This window comes from Nanorana parkeri, unplaced genomic scaffold (genome assembly GCF_000935625.1).
Source record: "Nanorana parkeri isolate BGI_ZX_2015 unplaced genomic scaffold, ASM93562v1 scaffold2306, whole genome shotgun sequence".
Taxonomy (NCBI): Eukaryota; Metazoa; Chordata; class Amphibia; order Anura; family Dicroglossidae; genus Nanorana; species Nanorana parkeri.
The window spans coordinates 139,589-155,262 of NW_017308574.1; the positions used below are offsets into that span (position 1 = coordinate 139,589).

The 15,674-nt window shown below is 39.7% G+C and overlaps 1 protein-coding gene across 1 annotated transcript in view; it reads right to left on the minus strand.

Moving 5' to 3' along the window:
- The window catches only part of LOC108801341 (neurotrophin-4-like), a 120,874-nt gene extending 105,442 nt beyond the window's left edge, over positions 1–15,432 (minus strand). Inside the window, exon 1 of the mRNA XM_018573266.1 lies at positions 15,288–15,432. The gene's annotated coding sequence lies outside the window, so the exon portion shown is untranslated. The remainder of the gene's footprint in view (positions 1–15,287) is intronic.
- Positions 15,433–15,674: the final 242 nt, after the last annotated feature.

Here is a 15,674-nt window from a genome sequence, read left to right on the forward strand (position 1 = left end):
ACGCTGAACACAAGGAATCTCATTGTTTTCTATGGTCCCTGTTCAGGCCTAGGGGTGAACAGAGGCTAAATCCCCCCATTGGGGACACAGATAGAAATTAAATTCTGAAACAGGTTCTCATCCCTCACCAAGTTTTGCCTTTGAATACACATGTAGATGTGTAGATGTCTTGCTACCTGTCACTACTCACAAATATTAGCTGAATGTCAACTGACCTCACCCCTGAATGTGGTTTGGGAAAGTTAGTAAACTGGATAGTGTATGTAAATTTTGTACATAATCTACTAAGGAGTAGCCCATGTTCACTTTGCAAAATTAATTTTCACTGTGCATGGGAATTTTCACTTAGTTTAGTGAATGTGGTGAAAATTCACTTTGCGAAGATAACCCATTTAGATGCAAGGGACATTTAAAACACTGGACTTATGGTAGCAAATGACTGGATGATTGAAGTTGGCACAGCCTCACCTCATTCACTAAGCTACGGAAAATTAAATTTGCTAAGTGAAAAGCCTACATTTCTTTGGTAAATCAACCTCTTTATGTCCTCTGAAGGCTATAGGGGCATTAATGCACGTTAGCAACATGAAATCCCTACACAAAAAAAATGCTAAAGTTGAAATTCAACAAGTGTATGACCATCTTGAGGGTTTGCCTTTCTTTGCCTTTCTTTGTGTTCCTATTTGTTTTATCTGCATGCTCGGAGATGAACATGTTTTAATCATGAGGCGGTATTTGTTATTCTTGTATGCGAATAGACAATGTAATATTATTGTTACCGTAGATACAATTCCTTATGGTTCAATTTGCACAGTGATCAGGCGCGCCTCAACTAAAAGACACACTGATTAATGAAATGCTGTAACCTCAGTTAAATCGAGAAGATGACAAGTGCTTGGCAAACTTGGCAACTGCGACAGAGTGCCCCAGTGAATCAGGCGCCTGTGTGGACCAGGAATCTCCAAGCATTTGTGCCTTGTGGAAACAGGGACACCTAGTCCTAGAAATGCAATGCTCCCACTGTGTACAATGCTTTCATGATGCCTCGCTGTCATCTCCTTGCAGTTGCTTTCATTGTAGCAAAGGCTGATATTTACCATCTGAAAGCTGAAAAGGAAATACTCCTGGTCTGCACACAAAGTATACAGAATAGGTATGGGAAACAAAGCATTCAATAAATTAGATGATTCAGCTTTTCGTACTTTAGAGGAAAGATTCACTAAGAATTTAAAAATGTTAAAGCTAGAAGTTTTGCAGTGAGATAATGTGAAATTGAGTTAATGGATAATTAAAGGACAACTATTTATTTTCCCAAGTAGTCCTTTAAGGTATGCCCACCCCTTTGCGGAGGCCACTATGAGTAAGGCTCTCCATAGGAATCAAAAGAAAAGGGAACTGGGGTAAGTGTAGGACCGGGCAGGCTGCACTCGGGGGTAGTAGAGCCTCTGCACGATTTATTCCTGTCCATGTCTAGTTCAGGAAATTTCCTTTATTTATTGTTTCTGTGACAGCGCAAGGTCTGCTTGCCAGTATTTTAGTTTTGGGCACCGGCAACATAAAGCAGAACATTTCAGCAGAGAGCCCCAAACACTTATTCTTATCTCCTCCTTATACTCACTCTGCCCCTAAAATTAGCACTTAACCTACCACCTAACTCTGCGAGATGACATGTAATTAATTTAAATGTATTTTAAAAATGTATTTAAATTAACAGTTAAAATGAACTCCCTAACATAACAGAAATGACCCATTCACAGTAAGCCTAACCCTGACATTTAATTCTTTCCTCCAAGCTTAATCTATTTTTCAATGTAACCTTAGGTAGTAAGCCAAAATATTATTTTCTGCACCTCAAAACACAAAAACTGTCAATATCCAAGTTGGATATGATTCCTAAGTGAGGTCTCAGACAAAAATGATCACATCAAAGTAATTCCATTTTATACCATGTTGTTTAAAAAATAAAAGGAATTCCCATACTTTAAATATACACCCACAAATTACTTACTGAGGCCCCTACTGTTTTTGTTATCTACATTTAGGGCCATTCACATTAAAATCAGATTTAAATTGTCCACAGAGATATCAGTTTTACAACTATTGCCTTGCATTTTTTTATTTTTTGCCAATCTTTATGTGAAGTAACATGACCTGGGTGTATTTTTTTTTAACTTGTGTTTATATGCGTTTTTAAGGAATTGCTCTACTTTTTTTTCAGCACACTGCAATACAAAGAAACACAGCAGTGTGAACTGGTCCCATTTGCACCTATACATTTTTTGGCTCTTTTCCATTGACATCCCTTGAAAAATGGATGCCAATGGATCGCAATGCATCTGGTGTGAAAGGGGCCTTACTGTAAACTTTTACTTTACAAGTAACATAGAATGTCCCAAATAAGTCATTCCCACTGATCAATTACAGCTCAATATGAATTCAGTAATGGTCAGTAACGAAAAATAAAGTGTTTTGATGTTTAGCAGGTGTACATCTCATGAAGCAGGGATAGAGCAATTTATGAGCAGCCACAATCCATGTAGAGCTAAGCCCAGCCTACCCACTTACTAGAAGAAGCACAAATATAAAGCGTAAAGCTTGTAAAGGTGGTTGATACACAGCACAGGACAGCCAAGATAACTAAAAAATAGACCAAAGAATGTGGGGAGTCTGTACAGGATGATGTTAGTGGTCAGATTTAAAGCCAAATTTGCACCCCCCACCCTACCAAAGTGGGCAAAGAAACATCTAAAACCTGGTCATCCATATGTCCTTTGAGCTTCAGCAATACAATAGAATGCAACAGGGGAACTATGTATCTTAGGGGACCATAACAAGTTGGCTAGGTGCTGTAGTTCCACAGCCACCAATCCCTGGAACTATAGAAGGAGCAAGTAGCATCACTTTCTATCAGATAATTCAACAAAACACCTACAAACCAGACCTACTGAGCTACCTCAAATGTGAATTGTAATTATAGGTTCAATTTAAAGTAAACCTGAAAAAAAACCTGGGAAACAATGTAAGTTAAATTAAAGTTTATCTTTGGAGAAAACCACATGCCATGTCAGTAGATAGAGAGATTTAGGAAGGTGAAGTTATATAAAAATCTTGGCTTAATCTCGTAAAAGTCTTGTCTGGCTAGGTCTCCCACCTATTGAGCCTCTTTATTGATCTTTTATGGTAATGATTGGCTTCACTAACCAACTGGTAGGCAAAAGAGGACTGACCAAGTTCAACTTCTACAGGAAGGGAGGAGATCTGCATTTAAATTTAGCTACTTATATATCTGTACATTTTCTACTGTGGTTTTCGGCCTCAGTAAAACTTCACAAAAGGGCTAAATAGTAAAATCCTATTCAGGTGGATAGCCATCTTCTAAAATAAAAGGAAATATACAAAAAAGCTACTCTTTATGTACTGAACTCTAGTTAGATAAACAAGGTGAGCCACTGCTCTGCACCTCCATGCCGATATCTTTTGCCTCTATTGAAAAGAACAGGTGCACAAATTGTTCTAGATGTTTAACAAGTTACTTTTATAATATCAGAAGGCATGCAAATAAATGAGTCTTATGTTTGCAATACACATGCCACTGCTGCCCATAGAAACAGCATGTCTTACAAACTGGAGAATTGCAAATGCTCAAAAACAGTACACTCCATAAACAAGAGAAGACATATTTTTAAAAAGCTCACTCAAAACTGTGTCATTGTTTTTTTTTCACATGCATATTTGTGGTAAAACAAAGCCCCCTTATCAAATCCACTCAAAAAAACAAGTACACCATAAAAAAAATGCCCAAGTTCCAGCTCTATCTTTGATTTTCTAAACTACAGGCATTAAGAGTTTAAAGGGGAAGATCTTTCACTTTTAGAAGGTTGCTAGCTTGCTGAAGGTTGCTAGCTTGTTGACTTGCTTTCCATTTTTATTTATTTTTTCCAGTACAATGGTGAAAATATAGACTTCTAGAAAAACTTATATTCTTTGCCTAATGTTAGGATACCCGAGGACCAATTTCCTACTTTATTTTTACTTTACGCAAACATATTTGGTGAACCGAGACTCACTTCATGCCTGCTGCAAGAAACTCTGGAGCCTTAGGCCACTATTGTCTATACAAACATTTTATATTAGATTAGGGCAAATTTATTCATTGATAATATGGAATTATATGCTAACCTGTAACCATCTGGAGCTAGGTAGTTCACGCTAGAAGCCAGAAGGCAACATTAAGCAGCCAGGAAGCATGTTCTTCCATATGCTAGCATAGAAATGGCTAAACAATGTTTTTGTTAAAATCCCTGGATATTAGGCTGCTCGCCTTTCTCTAGTCTGAAGATGAACATACAGCAAATTGGAAAAAAGTTTTGAATGGCCAGAAGATGCCCATAATGCATTCACCGTCTTACTTAATAATCCTTCTTTGGGACAGTACCTTGTATTGCAATGTTCCTGATCTCTATGAAGGCTCTCTCGTCTTCCTGGTCCACAGGTCGCCTTGTGGATGCATCCCACCAAATAGGTTAAATGACAAATGAACTTTTCTTGTTTGATTCCGTATTTTGAAGACCTCTTTAAAACATGAAGCAGGAAAGGTATCTTCAAACACTGAGCTACGGGCAATGAGAGTAGAGAGCTGGTCACCTATAGTTAGGAATTAAATATAAGCCTTATAGCAGCGTACCTGCAGGCTGCTTCACTGACATCAAACTGGAGTGCCAGATGAATAGAGATTTCCCCCCCCTCTATCTCTTTTCTTTCTCTTGCCTATTCTGTTATCACCAAAGAGTAAAATAGAGGGCGTTTCATCTTTCACATGAAAACTTAATAATGCTGTAACAGGAGTGAGATCGACTTTCCTACTGCTATTCAAACACAAGGGGGGCGAAAGGGGGATAAAGACGGGAGTAAAATAGTTTACTATGTAGCGAGGAAGAAGGAGAAGGCACTTTACGCTTTCTCGTCCTTTGATGTCAGAGATTGTGAGACCTGCGTTTGCGAAAAATCAGAGAAATGCCGACAAAAAGGAGAAGAAGAAAGATTGTAGGGGAGATCAGGTAACATGGCACCTCAACCAAAGTCTTTCAGTAACACAATCTATAGATAAAGGAGATCTAGGGTTACTTGTACATATAGACGTTTTCTTTTCTTGATTAGCCCAGGTTGTTTACTTTATATTATCTTATACCTGATTTTGCACCGTTTGAAGAAGGGAAAGGCTAGTAATATCTTGTTTTCCCCTTCTATCAGTGAGTGAAGAGTTAGATACAGATATATGATTTGCTGAAAGGTCATTTCATTGTTATGCCAAATTAAAGATGTTCTCAGTTGGTCAAAGAATCCCAGCAATACACGTGCAAATTAAAAGTGATCTCTGGGCAACAGAAAAAGCCTGTCTAAAGTTCCGCCCCGTACCCGATGAAATAAAATAAAAGACGCATTTTGAACCCAACCTTGCTTTATTGTATAAATATTCACACTTCTAAACCTGGCCTCATCACAGGGTTTTCAAAAAAGATTCCATTGCTTTAGCCCGTGGAATGAGCTGACAGGGCACCCTACATGTCTTTCTGTCCATGTAGGGTACCCAATCATCTCTAGCGTGGACAGACTATGAGCACTGACTGGGGAGCAGGGAATGTCCCTGTCATTAGTGCAGCACTGTACTGTGAAGAAGAGCTACATTATTATACTGGCAGAGCTGACATATGTGTTTAAAGGCAACTGACAGCACTGAACAGGATAGACAAGCAGAGATGCTGCAGCTCCCTACTCAAATATCCCCTGCATGGCAGGCACTGTGTTTACCATGGTCAGTTAGAAGGACCACCAGTATTCTGCTGCTTTGCTCAGTGTCGTCAGGATTCAGGTAGCTACACAAGCCTGACAGCGCTGAGTAAGGCAGCAAAGCAGCAGTATTTCTGCTCCCTGTTCAGCATCCCCTTCACTACCTATTTGCCAGGTTCAGTGACTGTAGAGGTCATCACTTTCACCCTATTTAAATAAATGGACTGCCTTAACGCAATGCATGTTGGTACACCACAAAAGCCAATACACTAATGTGGCTCACCATTGTAAACAGGCCCTTAAATAATGACAATAAATAGTTTGTAAAAGTTCCACAATTTAGGGCCTTCAAAGGCTCCTGATATTAAGCTTTGCAGGAAAGTATTCTAGATTACAGAGCAAACTGGGTTACCAGAGTCTTAGTGTGCTCTACAGCGGATAAGCAGCAGTCATGAGGAGTTAGAATAAAAGGAAGTAACATTTCATATACTACTGTACTAATTCTACCCATATAGCAGCCACACTGTGTGCCCCATGTTATCTTAACTGCTTTCAGTCTAACATACTATAAACCCCCCTCCCCAAAACAGTTATGAGGTCCCCAATCTCCCACAATGTAGCTCTTACAACCTGAGCTGCCAATCACTTGCTCCAAGTTATGCCATGTGGTATTTCTAGCTATATGCAAATACTGACTTTCAGATTTTTGACATTTGCATAGGATCTTTGGGGGCTCCTAAAGAGCATAAGGGCAACTATGGCAGAGTATAGAGGCAACTATACAAGTTTACAAGTAAAGCCTGCTTTACTTGTAAATGCTGTAAGCTTTTCTTTAAGCTGGGTTTTGTTTAGTTTTGCACAGAAATAAAAATGCTGCACTCCCGCCACAGTTTATACTCTGCTCTATCAGACAGCAGCCAGGAGACGGAAGCCACTACAAGCCGACTCCTGCTAGCAATAAAATACTCAGTCATCCGAATAGCAAATGAGCCATTAAAAAACCAAGCAGCATAAGCTCTAGACAAACATACAAGAAACCTATGAAGAAAGGAGAAAAAAGAAAACAAAAACAGATGGTCAGCTACAAAGGACAGCCATGTGCTAAGATCTCCCATGCGACCGATTCTAGAGAAAGCCTTATAACCTCAAAAGCTATGAGATTTATATTAGGTTAAACACCAGTTTACTCGCAGAGTCTTGAGTGCAGAGCAAAAATACATCCACATTAATGGGTTTTACAGGCTGTTGCTTTTCAAACTCCCAAAGAAAGAAAAACCTAGACAAAACAGTTATCTAAAACAAAATGAAAGGAAAAAAAACTACCCGTCTTCCATAGGTGCTAAATTAAATGTTCTTAAGGTAAATCTTAAAAGTAGATCAATTAGTATGGTCAAAAGCACTCCTAAAATGTTTCTAAGCCCTCCACTATCAGCAAATAGGTATATCTCTCCTATGTCTGGTTTTCCTATTTTTGACACTGAAAAAACTGTGCTGGACTAAGCTGCAGATTTTCACCCTCGCACATGTATTGTGAATTAAGTATTTTTCTCCTATACTAAATTTATTAATAGGGTGGCAAGAAAAAGATGACTCCTTCCTGCTGTTTTGCTCATCTTCTCCAACGCCCTGCTGTCACTGCACAAACACTAGTGCTGCCTCGTGACTGTCTTCCTCCTTATGACAGCTGTGCAATCCCAGGGAGATTATCTTTAACAGTGCAGATGTCTGGAAGATCGATATTCTTCTGGCGGCAAACTTCAAGCAAATCTTGTTCATCACTTTATTTTTGGGAAAAGATGTCAAAAGGAGGCAGCCAATCATAACACAGCATCAGCAGATATGTGACTGCCAAGTCCCAGAAGGGAGGAGTCATCCGACACACATACAGTGAATGCCACATATTGTAGCTGGTGGCAACCCGGGCAGAGTGTTTTAGAAAGAGACCAATATAGCACATTTGTAGGCCAAGTGCAACAAGATCGTTGGGAAACACCTGTACATGGCAAAACATTCAGGTGGCTTTAGGGCACAATGATTTGTAGTTGTTATCGCAAGTTCAGTCTTCCCTCTTGCCTTGGCCAACCAGCATACAACACGATCTAGAAGTTTTTCACATCCCAAAATATGAGTACAGTACAGAAACAGTATACCCTGGTCCCCACACTAGTAAAGGCAGCTGAAAGACATTTAGAAAGACCCCTGAGGGGTGCAGTCGCCATGAAGGTGGTACTGGTAAACTCAGATGCAAAAACACCAACACTGGAGTCCATCAGTATCTACCAAAAACTGAAATATCATGACACGTTCCCCCATTACAGTGCCTGATTATTGGCAGACCAAATTATGAATGATCAAACTAGCTAAAAGCAGTATACCATAGCAACCAATCATCATTATCATTTTAACTGCCCCACACTGGTAAAAAGTGAAATTGCCTGGTTGTAATTGTTGACTGCGTGCCTGCACATCCTTTATCGCTTTCTGCATTTAAACTGACTCAGTGGACACAACCTACATGCTGAAATGGCTTTAGTGTCTCTCGTGACATTCATCTTGTGTGCCTGCTTGTTGACTAGATCATTCCATCCCATAGCTGACCCTAAGGCTAGGTTCAATCTTTGCAGATGGGGTGCATTTCATTATTGTGCGCTGGGTTAGGCAGCCTATCCAAAACAAATAAGCTGGCAATACAGCTCAACATCTGAGAAAACATATGTGCACCTTTTCAGGCAGCGCAGCACAATGCATGTTAGTGCTTTGCAACACACATCTGAGGTTCCGTTTAGAATGAATGGTACTGCATTGCACCAACACAAGTAATATGCAGTGCCACGTGCTGCGGTAAGTCACACGCTACCTCAATCTAAGAAAATATAGACCAGAGTTCCATGATTTATTATTGTGCTTTTCACTGCCCACACACAGGCCCATAGCATAGAATCATGCACAGAGAGGATGCAGTCCTCCCACAAACAGATCCAGCAGAAGCCATTTTGCAAATGAAACAATTACTCTAAAAGTCACTCTGGGTACCAGCACCCCTTTTGCTGTAGTTTTCTTTGCTAACGTTTCTGTAAGGGTTTGAATAGACAGGTAATTACAGCCCATCTGACCCATGCATATGTCAAGCTATATATGAAACAAGCTGAATAGAGTTTCCCAACATAGCCTGCAAGTTTTATAGAAGCCAATGGGCCAGTGCAGCCACTACATACAATAGTATAAAAAAAAACCCTGAAGTTTATACAAGAGCTGCAAAGATTCCCTTCACCTTCTTCATGAAACAGAACACAGGCTCAAGTTGGCATTTAGAAAAGCCCTGAATTTCATCCTTTGTGATCTATCAGGCCTCTGACTTCAGTACAGTCGCAACATTTCATTCATAACATTACCAGTTCACTGATTTTACTCATTGCTTACGCGGTTGCTGAAAAACAGACTGATTTTTTACTAGTCTAGAGACTACTGAAGGGGTAAAAAAGTTCCGGAATGTATTACAGATCCCTGCCTCTGCTGTAAACCAGCCTGCCCAATAACCTGCGACATCACTCTCGGCTTTCTAAAATGCAAAACAGCTGGCATGGAAAATGAACAGAGGATGTCTTGCTGTAGTCTAATCACACACCCTTGTTGGATTCTCCGCATGGTTTTATGAATGAAAGAACATGAAATAGCCAAAGCCAAAATGTACTGAAATACTTTGTATAATCCTGACACTATTAAGCAAGACTGATCCCTGATATATTACAAAATAAAAAAAAAAGGCTCCTGCTTTAATGTAAATGCATAATAAAGGTTGTACAAGGATCTAAACCAAATCATGTTACATCCTTATATATAACCTTATATATATAATCCAATCATGTTACATCCTTTCTTTACAAAGAGAGAGAGGTGTGTGCTATTTAGTGTCATCCTAAAAACGTTTGCATCGGTGCCCCACCCCACCACTACAATATGTACTAAATGAAATGCCACTTCATATACAAAACACAGGGAGCTCCTGCTGCATGATGAGAGTCCATTTATTTTTTGCTGGTCATGGCTTGCTAAGGACAAGTGTTTACACAATAGAAAAAAAAATCACATTTCTGCATGTGAGGATAGAAATTCTAGGCACAAAACTCCATACTGATTTCACATAAACTGGGGATCTTGTGTATCAATTTTACCTGTAAATAGTACTTGGGAGTTCCTCGAAGGAGCCATTTAACACTTAGCAGATACCAACCTGTTTGAGTTCTGTAGATAGTAGGGAGTGCATGCAGTGCTCTTTTAATATCCCTCACCAAAGCTAAAACTCCTAGTGCAGTAAACCAAAAGACACTGATAAGGATGTCAAATTCCATGCAACAGACTGCCTGCAATTTGACCTCAAGCTCTGTGAAGACTTTGGGAAGTGCAGGTGGGGAGGATTCTGACAAAACCAGTCTAATAACTTAGTAATGTTGCCAAAGGGCTAGGAAGATAAATCCTAATTATATTGGGCATCCGTTCAGAATATAAGGTTAGTTTTAACAACATGAAATTTAGTATACCAATTCCAATATTGTAATAGTAATTTTATAATAAAGCTGGTGTGTCCATTTAAGCTTCCCTATGGTGATATGGATTGGCTATTGAAATTGATTATATAATGTGCTTGTATGTAGCTGGATTTCTACATGACATGAACAAGCCACTGTAAAGGTAATTCAGCAATATGATCACCTTTGGCGCAAATGCATCCAAATGGTGCCATGTTGTATTTGCATGTATTTACTGCATACTGCCACCATGGCCGCCACTGAAACAATATTATTTGGATAATAAACCGCAGTAAATGTACATTCTGGAACATCAAACACAAAATGATCACTGATTTTACATATCCTTCATCCCATATCCCATGTATAATTGACAGAGCTTCAGGCAAACACATGCAGCAACTGGCTGTAGGTGCACAGGCTCACTGGGATCTGCCTTCTCCCTTCCAGTCATACAAACACATACACTACTCTTCACTGTAATCTTTGCTGAACTACAACAAGCTTTATTGGTACCAGATAAGGTCAGACAAACATTCTCTCTTCCATTAGGCAGACTCCATCCTTCCCTCCGACACGTTTCACCCGATGAGCTTAATGAGGTGGGTCCGCCAAGGGGGTAGGAACCTCTATACTGCATGCTAGATCTCATAATGCATCAATGTTGAGGCAGCAATATCCACTCCAATTCATAAAGAAACAACACATAAAAGTGATATCTACCACAATCAAATCATGAAAGCATTTTACAACTACATAGCTGAGCAATAATCCTAAGAATACATAGACTGTGGTATAGTATATAAATATATAGCTTATGTTGCAACCCCTGGTGACAAAACTGTCCAAATCACAAGAACTTTTGTTAAACGAAATTGAGCTTTATCAGAAATTCCCCCTAAAATAAAAACATTCTATAACTCCTACATTCTCTAACTCCTATTTTTTACCATATGTTTCTTATTTCATGATTCTCACTGAGAGTTACAAGGGTGAAGACAGGTCCTCTTTCACAGAAATTAGAAATATTCCACACAAAATAGAAAACATTGAGTGTGTGTATTTAATGTACAAATCCCAAAAGGTTCTCTCTGACTCAATATAGAGAACCAATCTCCACCCCTAACTGAACTATCAATTCTCTCTAAAATCTGTACCCATAAGGCATCCAATTTAGAATTGTGGACCAAACAAAATGATTTGTCACATTAGATTTGCTTTTTGTCTTGATAAAGTATAAATGGTCTTTAAATTAATTACATAATCTCCTCACGGTACTTCCTACGTACTGGATCCGACACTCTGTGAACATTAGACCATAAACAACATCCTGGGTGTTACAAGTGACAAGTTGTTTAATGGGAACAGACTTACATGTCTTACTCTATGTGTATCCCCCAAAAACTGGCAACAGCAACATCTTGACATACCACATTTACATCCATCCATTGCATCTATTGTGTTTATCCAAGTGGTATTTCTTTTTTTTACTCTCAAAGAGACAGGGTGACAGATATAAGGCCAAGGTGGGAGCCTTTAACAAAATCTATACCCAAATCCAATATATTGCCCACTTCAGGTCCTCGCAAAGTAAAGGTAGGTTTTTTGGAATCACTTTTGTATTTTTTTCATATGCTAAACAATACCTTGAGGGAAAAACCCATGTGTGTTCCTGTCCCGCTTGTCTCTATGAGATCATCTGCCTTCATTCCTCATCAATAAAGGCTCTCTATTCACTCTTGTTGTATATACATATGCCTCATCTGTACATCCATATGCCTAATTCATAATATTGTGGATTTGTACGGCATGTTGCAGGATGATTGTTGTTTATGTGTGGAAGGTAAAGTGACACTTTAAGAACTGTTTTTGGAATAAGGAGGAATGACTACAACAGTTTCCTTCTTTCTGGAAACAGAGGAAGCTGACCTTATCATAAGCAAATTATGACTTTTCAATTTGGCAAATTCAAGTTCCTGCCTGGTGTCTACATAACCGAATGTTTCCTTTGGCTTAACCTGTCATCAAGAATAATATCTATGGGAAACCACCACAGTAAAGGTTCTGTCATTCTCCTGTCAACATGTTTCATGAATTCTCTTCTCTTATACAACCTCCTATTAGATCAAACATGACTACCATGTGGCTCGAACCCTTGTCAGATGCCTCGTGTAGAAGTGTTGGAGCAGCTCAGTGTTCTCTGCTTTGCCTGTCTTGCATTGCCTCGTATAACCTCTCTTACAACTCTGTTTACATAACACAGCAACATAAAGCCATATAGGCGGTGGGCAGGATATTTCTGACACCATCGGACATTTGTCTTGGGTTTTACAAGGCAGAAGAATATCAGCCAGCTCGTAACCAATAAATCTCTTTAATTTCCGTGCATAAAATCCATGTGATATACAACAGGTTATTTTTTTTTCAAATAGAGTTCATGTTAAAACAAATGTTTAGTATATCCTTTCCAAAGCTGCTGTGACGTTCATAGCACTTCCATTTATTTCCCTTTCGGCTAATCCTTTGCATTTCTTACAATCCAAAAAAGAAGTACAACATAAATAAGGGGATAGACTCTGTTTTTAAACAGCGCACATAAATGTACGTAATGGTAAAATCATTTCAAAGTCATTTTTTTCGTTTAGTCACTTAGCTCATAAAAACTATGGGACGGAGTTAAGAAGACTCCATACTAACGTAATGAGGCTTATTTATTAAAAATAAAGCCAAATAAAAGTGGAGCGGTTACTCATAACCACCAGACCAGGCTGGTTCACTATTCCAGTGAATGAATGTGAAATCTGGTTGGTTGCTATTGGTAGAAGTTTATATAACCACCAGATTTGTTCACTATTCCACTGAAGGAACCATGAGACCTGACTGGTTGCTACAGTCCAGGGGTAGACATATTAATATGTAACACAGGAGCCAGGAGGATTTATTTTAAGAACCAGCTCCATTGACAACAATTAGAGAAAACCTCAAACAATAGGCACCAGCTATAACTTTTACGAAGCATTGGTTGCCTGGCTTTTGGGGTTTGTCCAGCCCTACTATAGACAACAGTTCCATTACCATAACACTTATTCACCACTCAATTACATAAATCATGAGACCTGACGGGTTGCTATAGACAACAGTTCCATTACCATCACACTATTTCACTAATTATTTGTGAAACCTGGTTATTTACTATACACAGTTATTAGAATCATCACACTGGCTTGCTACTCGAATAAATTTGGGAACCCAGTTTGGTTGCTATCTACAACGGTTCTAAAACCATCAGTTGGGTTCCCTATCTTGGTGCAGAAATTGTGAAACTTGATTACTTGCTACAAGAAGCCTCTCCACATTCATTCCAGTTTTCAAAAAGTGTAGAAAGGGGACAATTAAAATGTTTCTCAGTCTTTGTGGCAGCCATCCAAATGAAGGGCTCATTTACACCAGATACGTTATTACACAATCACCAGAACAGGCAAAATGTTTGGACATCAAATGTATTGCATTCAGAAGGGCCCGTTCCCACCATGTTGCTTCCAGGTGTGTTGGAATAAAGTCTTGCATTCTGCACTTTTTGTGCCTCTTTACCAAGCAAGTCAATTGAATAAGTCCTTCAAAATTCAATACCACGTCTGGAAATGCACATCAACAGGTATTGATTGCGTGCTTTTTTAAGCTCATCTACTGTAAAGAAGCAGTCAAGGATCACAAGATGGAAGGTCAGATCACCCACTGCTTATGTCCCTCAGGGACCCTGCACCTGACTTCTCCGGTCCCACCAACACCTGCTGCAGCCATTCGGAAGGAGTCACTGTGCCTGGTGCATGTTCCTGTTTCAGCAAGTGGAGTTGGACTCCTTCTACTGCAGCAGGAGGAGTGAGATTCCACAGTGATGTGACTTGGGGAAATCACTGGAAGATCTGACCAAGTAGATTAGCTGTTTTTAGCATACACACAGCTTTGCACAGTTACTGTTAAACACTTGTAGATAATTCCCTGAAATCTGAAACGTCAGAGTGGTTGTATGATATACAGCACTACCCTTGATATACAGGGAGCCCCTTGGTGGAGTACAGCAAATCCACCATCCAGTGAAAATTCATAGTAGAGTTTTCTTGGCCTAAAGATGGCCATACGTGCATTGATTTGTGATCAATCTAGCTGTGAGTGTTCCCAAAGAAGCGATTCATCATTGATAAAAAATATTGAACGATGCAACACATACGGTATTGATTACAAATACAACCTATCAGAGACAAAAAATGAAACGGTCATTTAATCGATCTGTATTACGATCTGTTGTCTGACACAGACACACAAATGATCATTTGATCGATCAGAAGTGATTGATAAAATTCCACCGCGGCTGAATGACTTGCCAGCATCAAAATCAATTGAAAGTCCACTATATCAATCGGATGAAGGTTTTGTGATTTACAAATGTTATTTAATTTTATCACCTTAGTTGCATCAAATGATCGATTGAATGATCATGTTGATACACGTGTGGCCACCTTGTCACGCGCAGATATGTGTCAGACTGATCAGAAAAGATTGATAACATTCCACTGCGACTGATTGACTTGCCAGCATTGAAAATGAATGATTCAAGTCTCACTAAAATGGATCAGATGGAAGGTTTGTGGTTTATGATTCTTATTTATTTGATCATTTTCGTTGCATCGAATGATCTTATCGATACATGTGTGGCCACCTTAACTCCACTTCTCCTAAACCCACTTTACACTCCAATACTCTTCTCTGATCACCGGGAAATAAATAAGATCCTGCAGATATTTTGGTGTATCTGATCCCACAATCAATACAATAACACATGTTGAACTGATCAGAAGAACTGAAGTCACCCCATGCCAGGCTGAGAATGGAGAAGAGCCATAGAGGAGTGGATGGAGAGAAGATCCAGCATGCAGAACTCCTCTGAGACAAGTAAACTTTACTTCCCAGACTCACCTTCCTCCAGCAGAGAGAATTGTACAATCTCCGGGCACACATGTGATCGGGGAAGAGACGTCAATGGGCTCCTCTCAGCCTAATCCAAAGTGTAGGGCTGACCTGGGTCACCTCTGCTAGTCCCTTCTCAGGACACCTTACTGACAAATCGTGCAGCCAGAAGTGGTGTCCGCAGCATGGACACGGCACTCATTCTTAAAGCCTGCGATCTCTTCCAGAGGAGGTAGAAGCCGCTGAATGCTCCGTCCTTGAACCCCACCGACCGATCGCTGAGCTCACTCTTTGTCCCCAGGATGGCCGGTCACTCTCAGCTCTCTGATCCGTCCTCTGCACACACAGGGGAGGTGAGATTCCCAGCAGGAGGCGAGACACACTTCACTCTCTCAC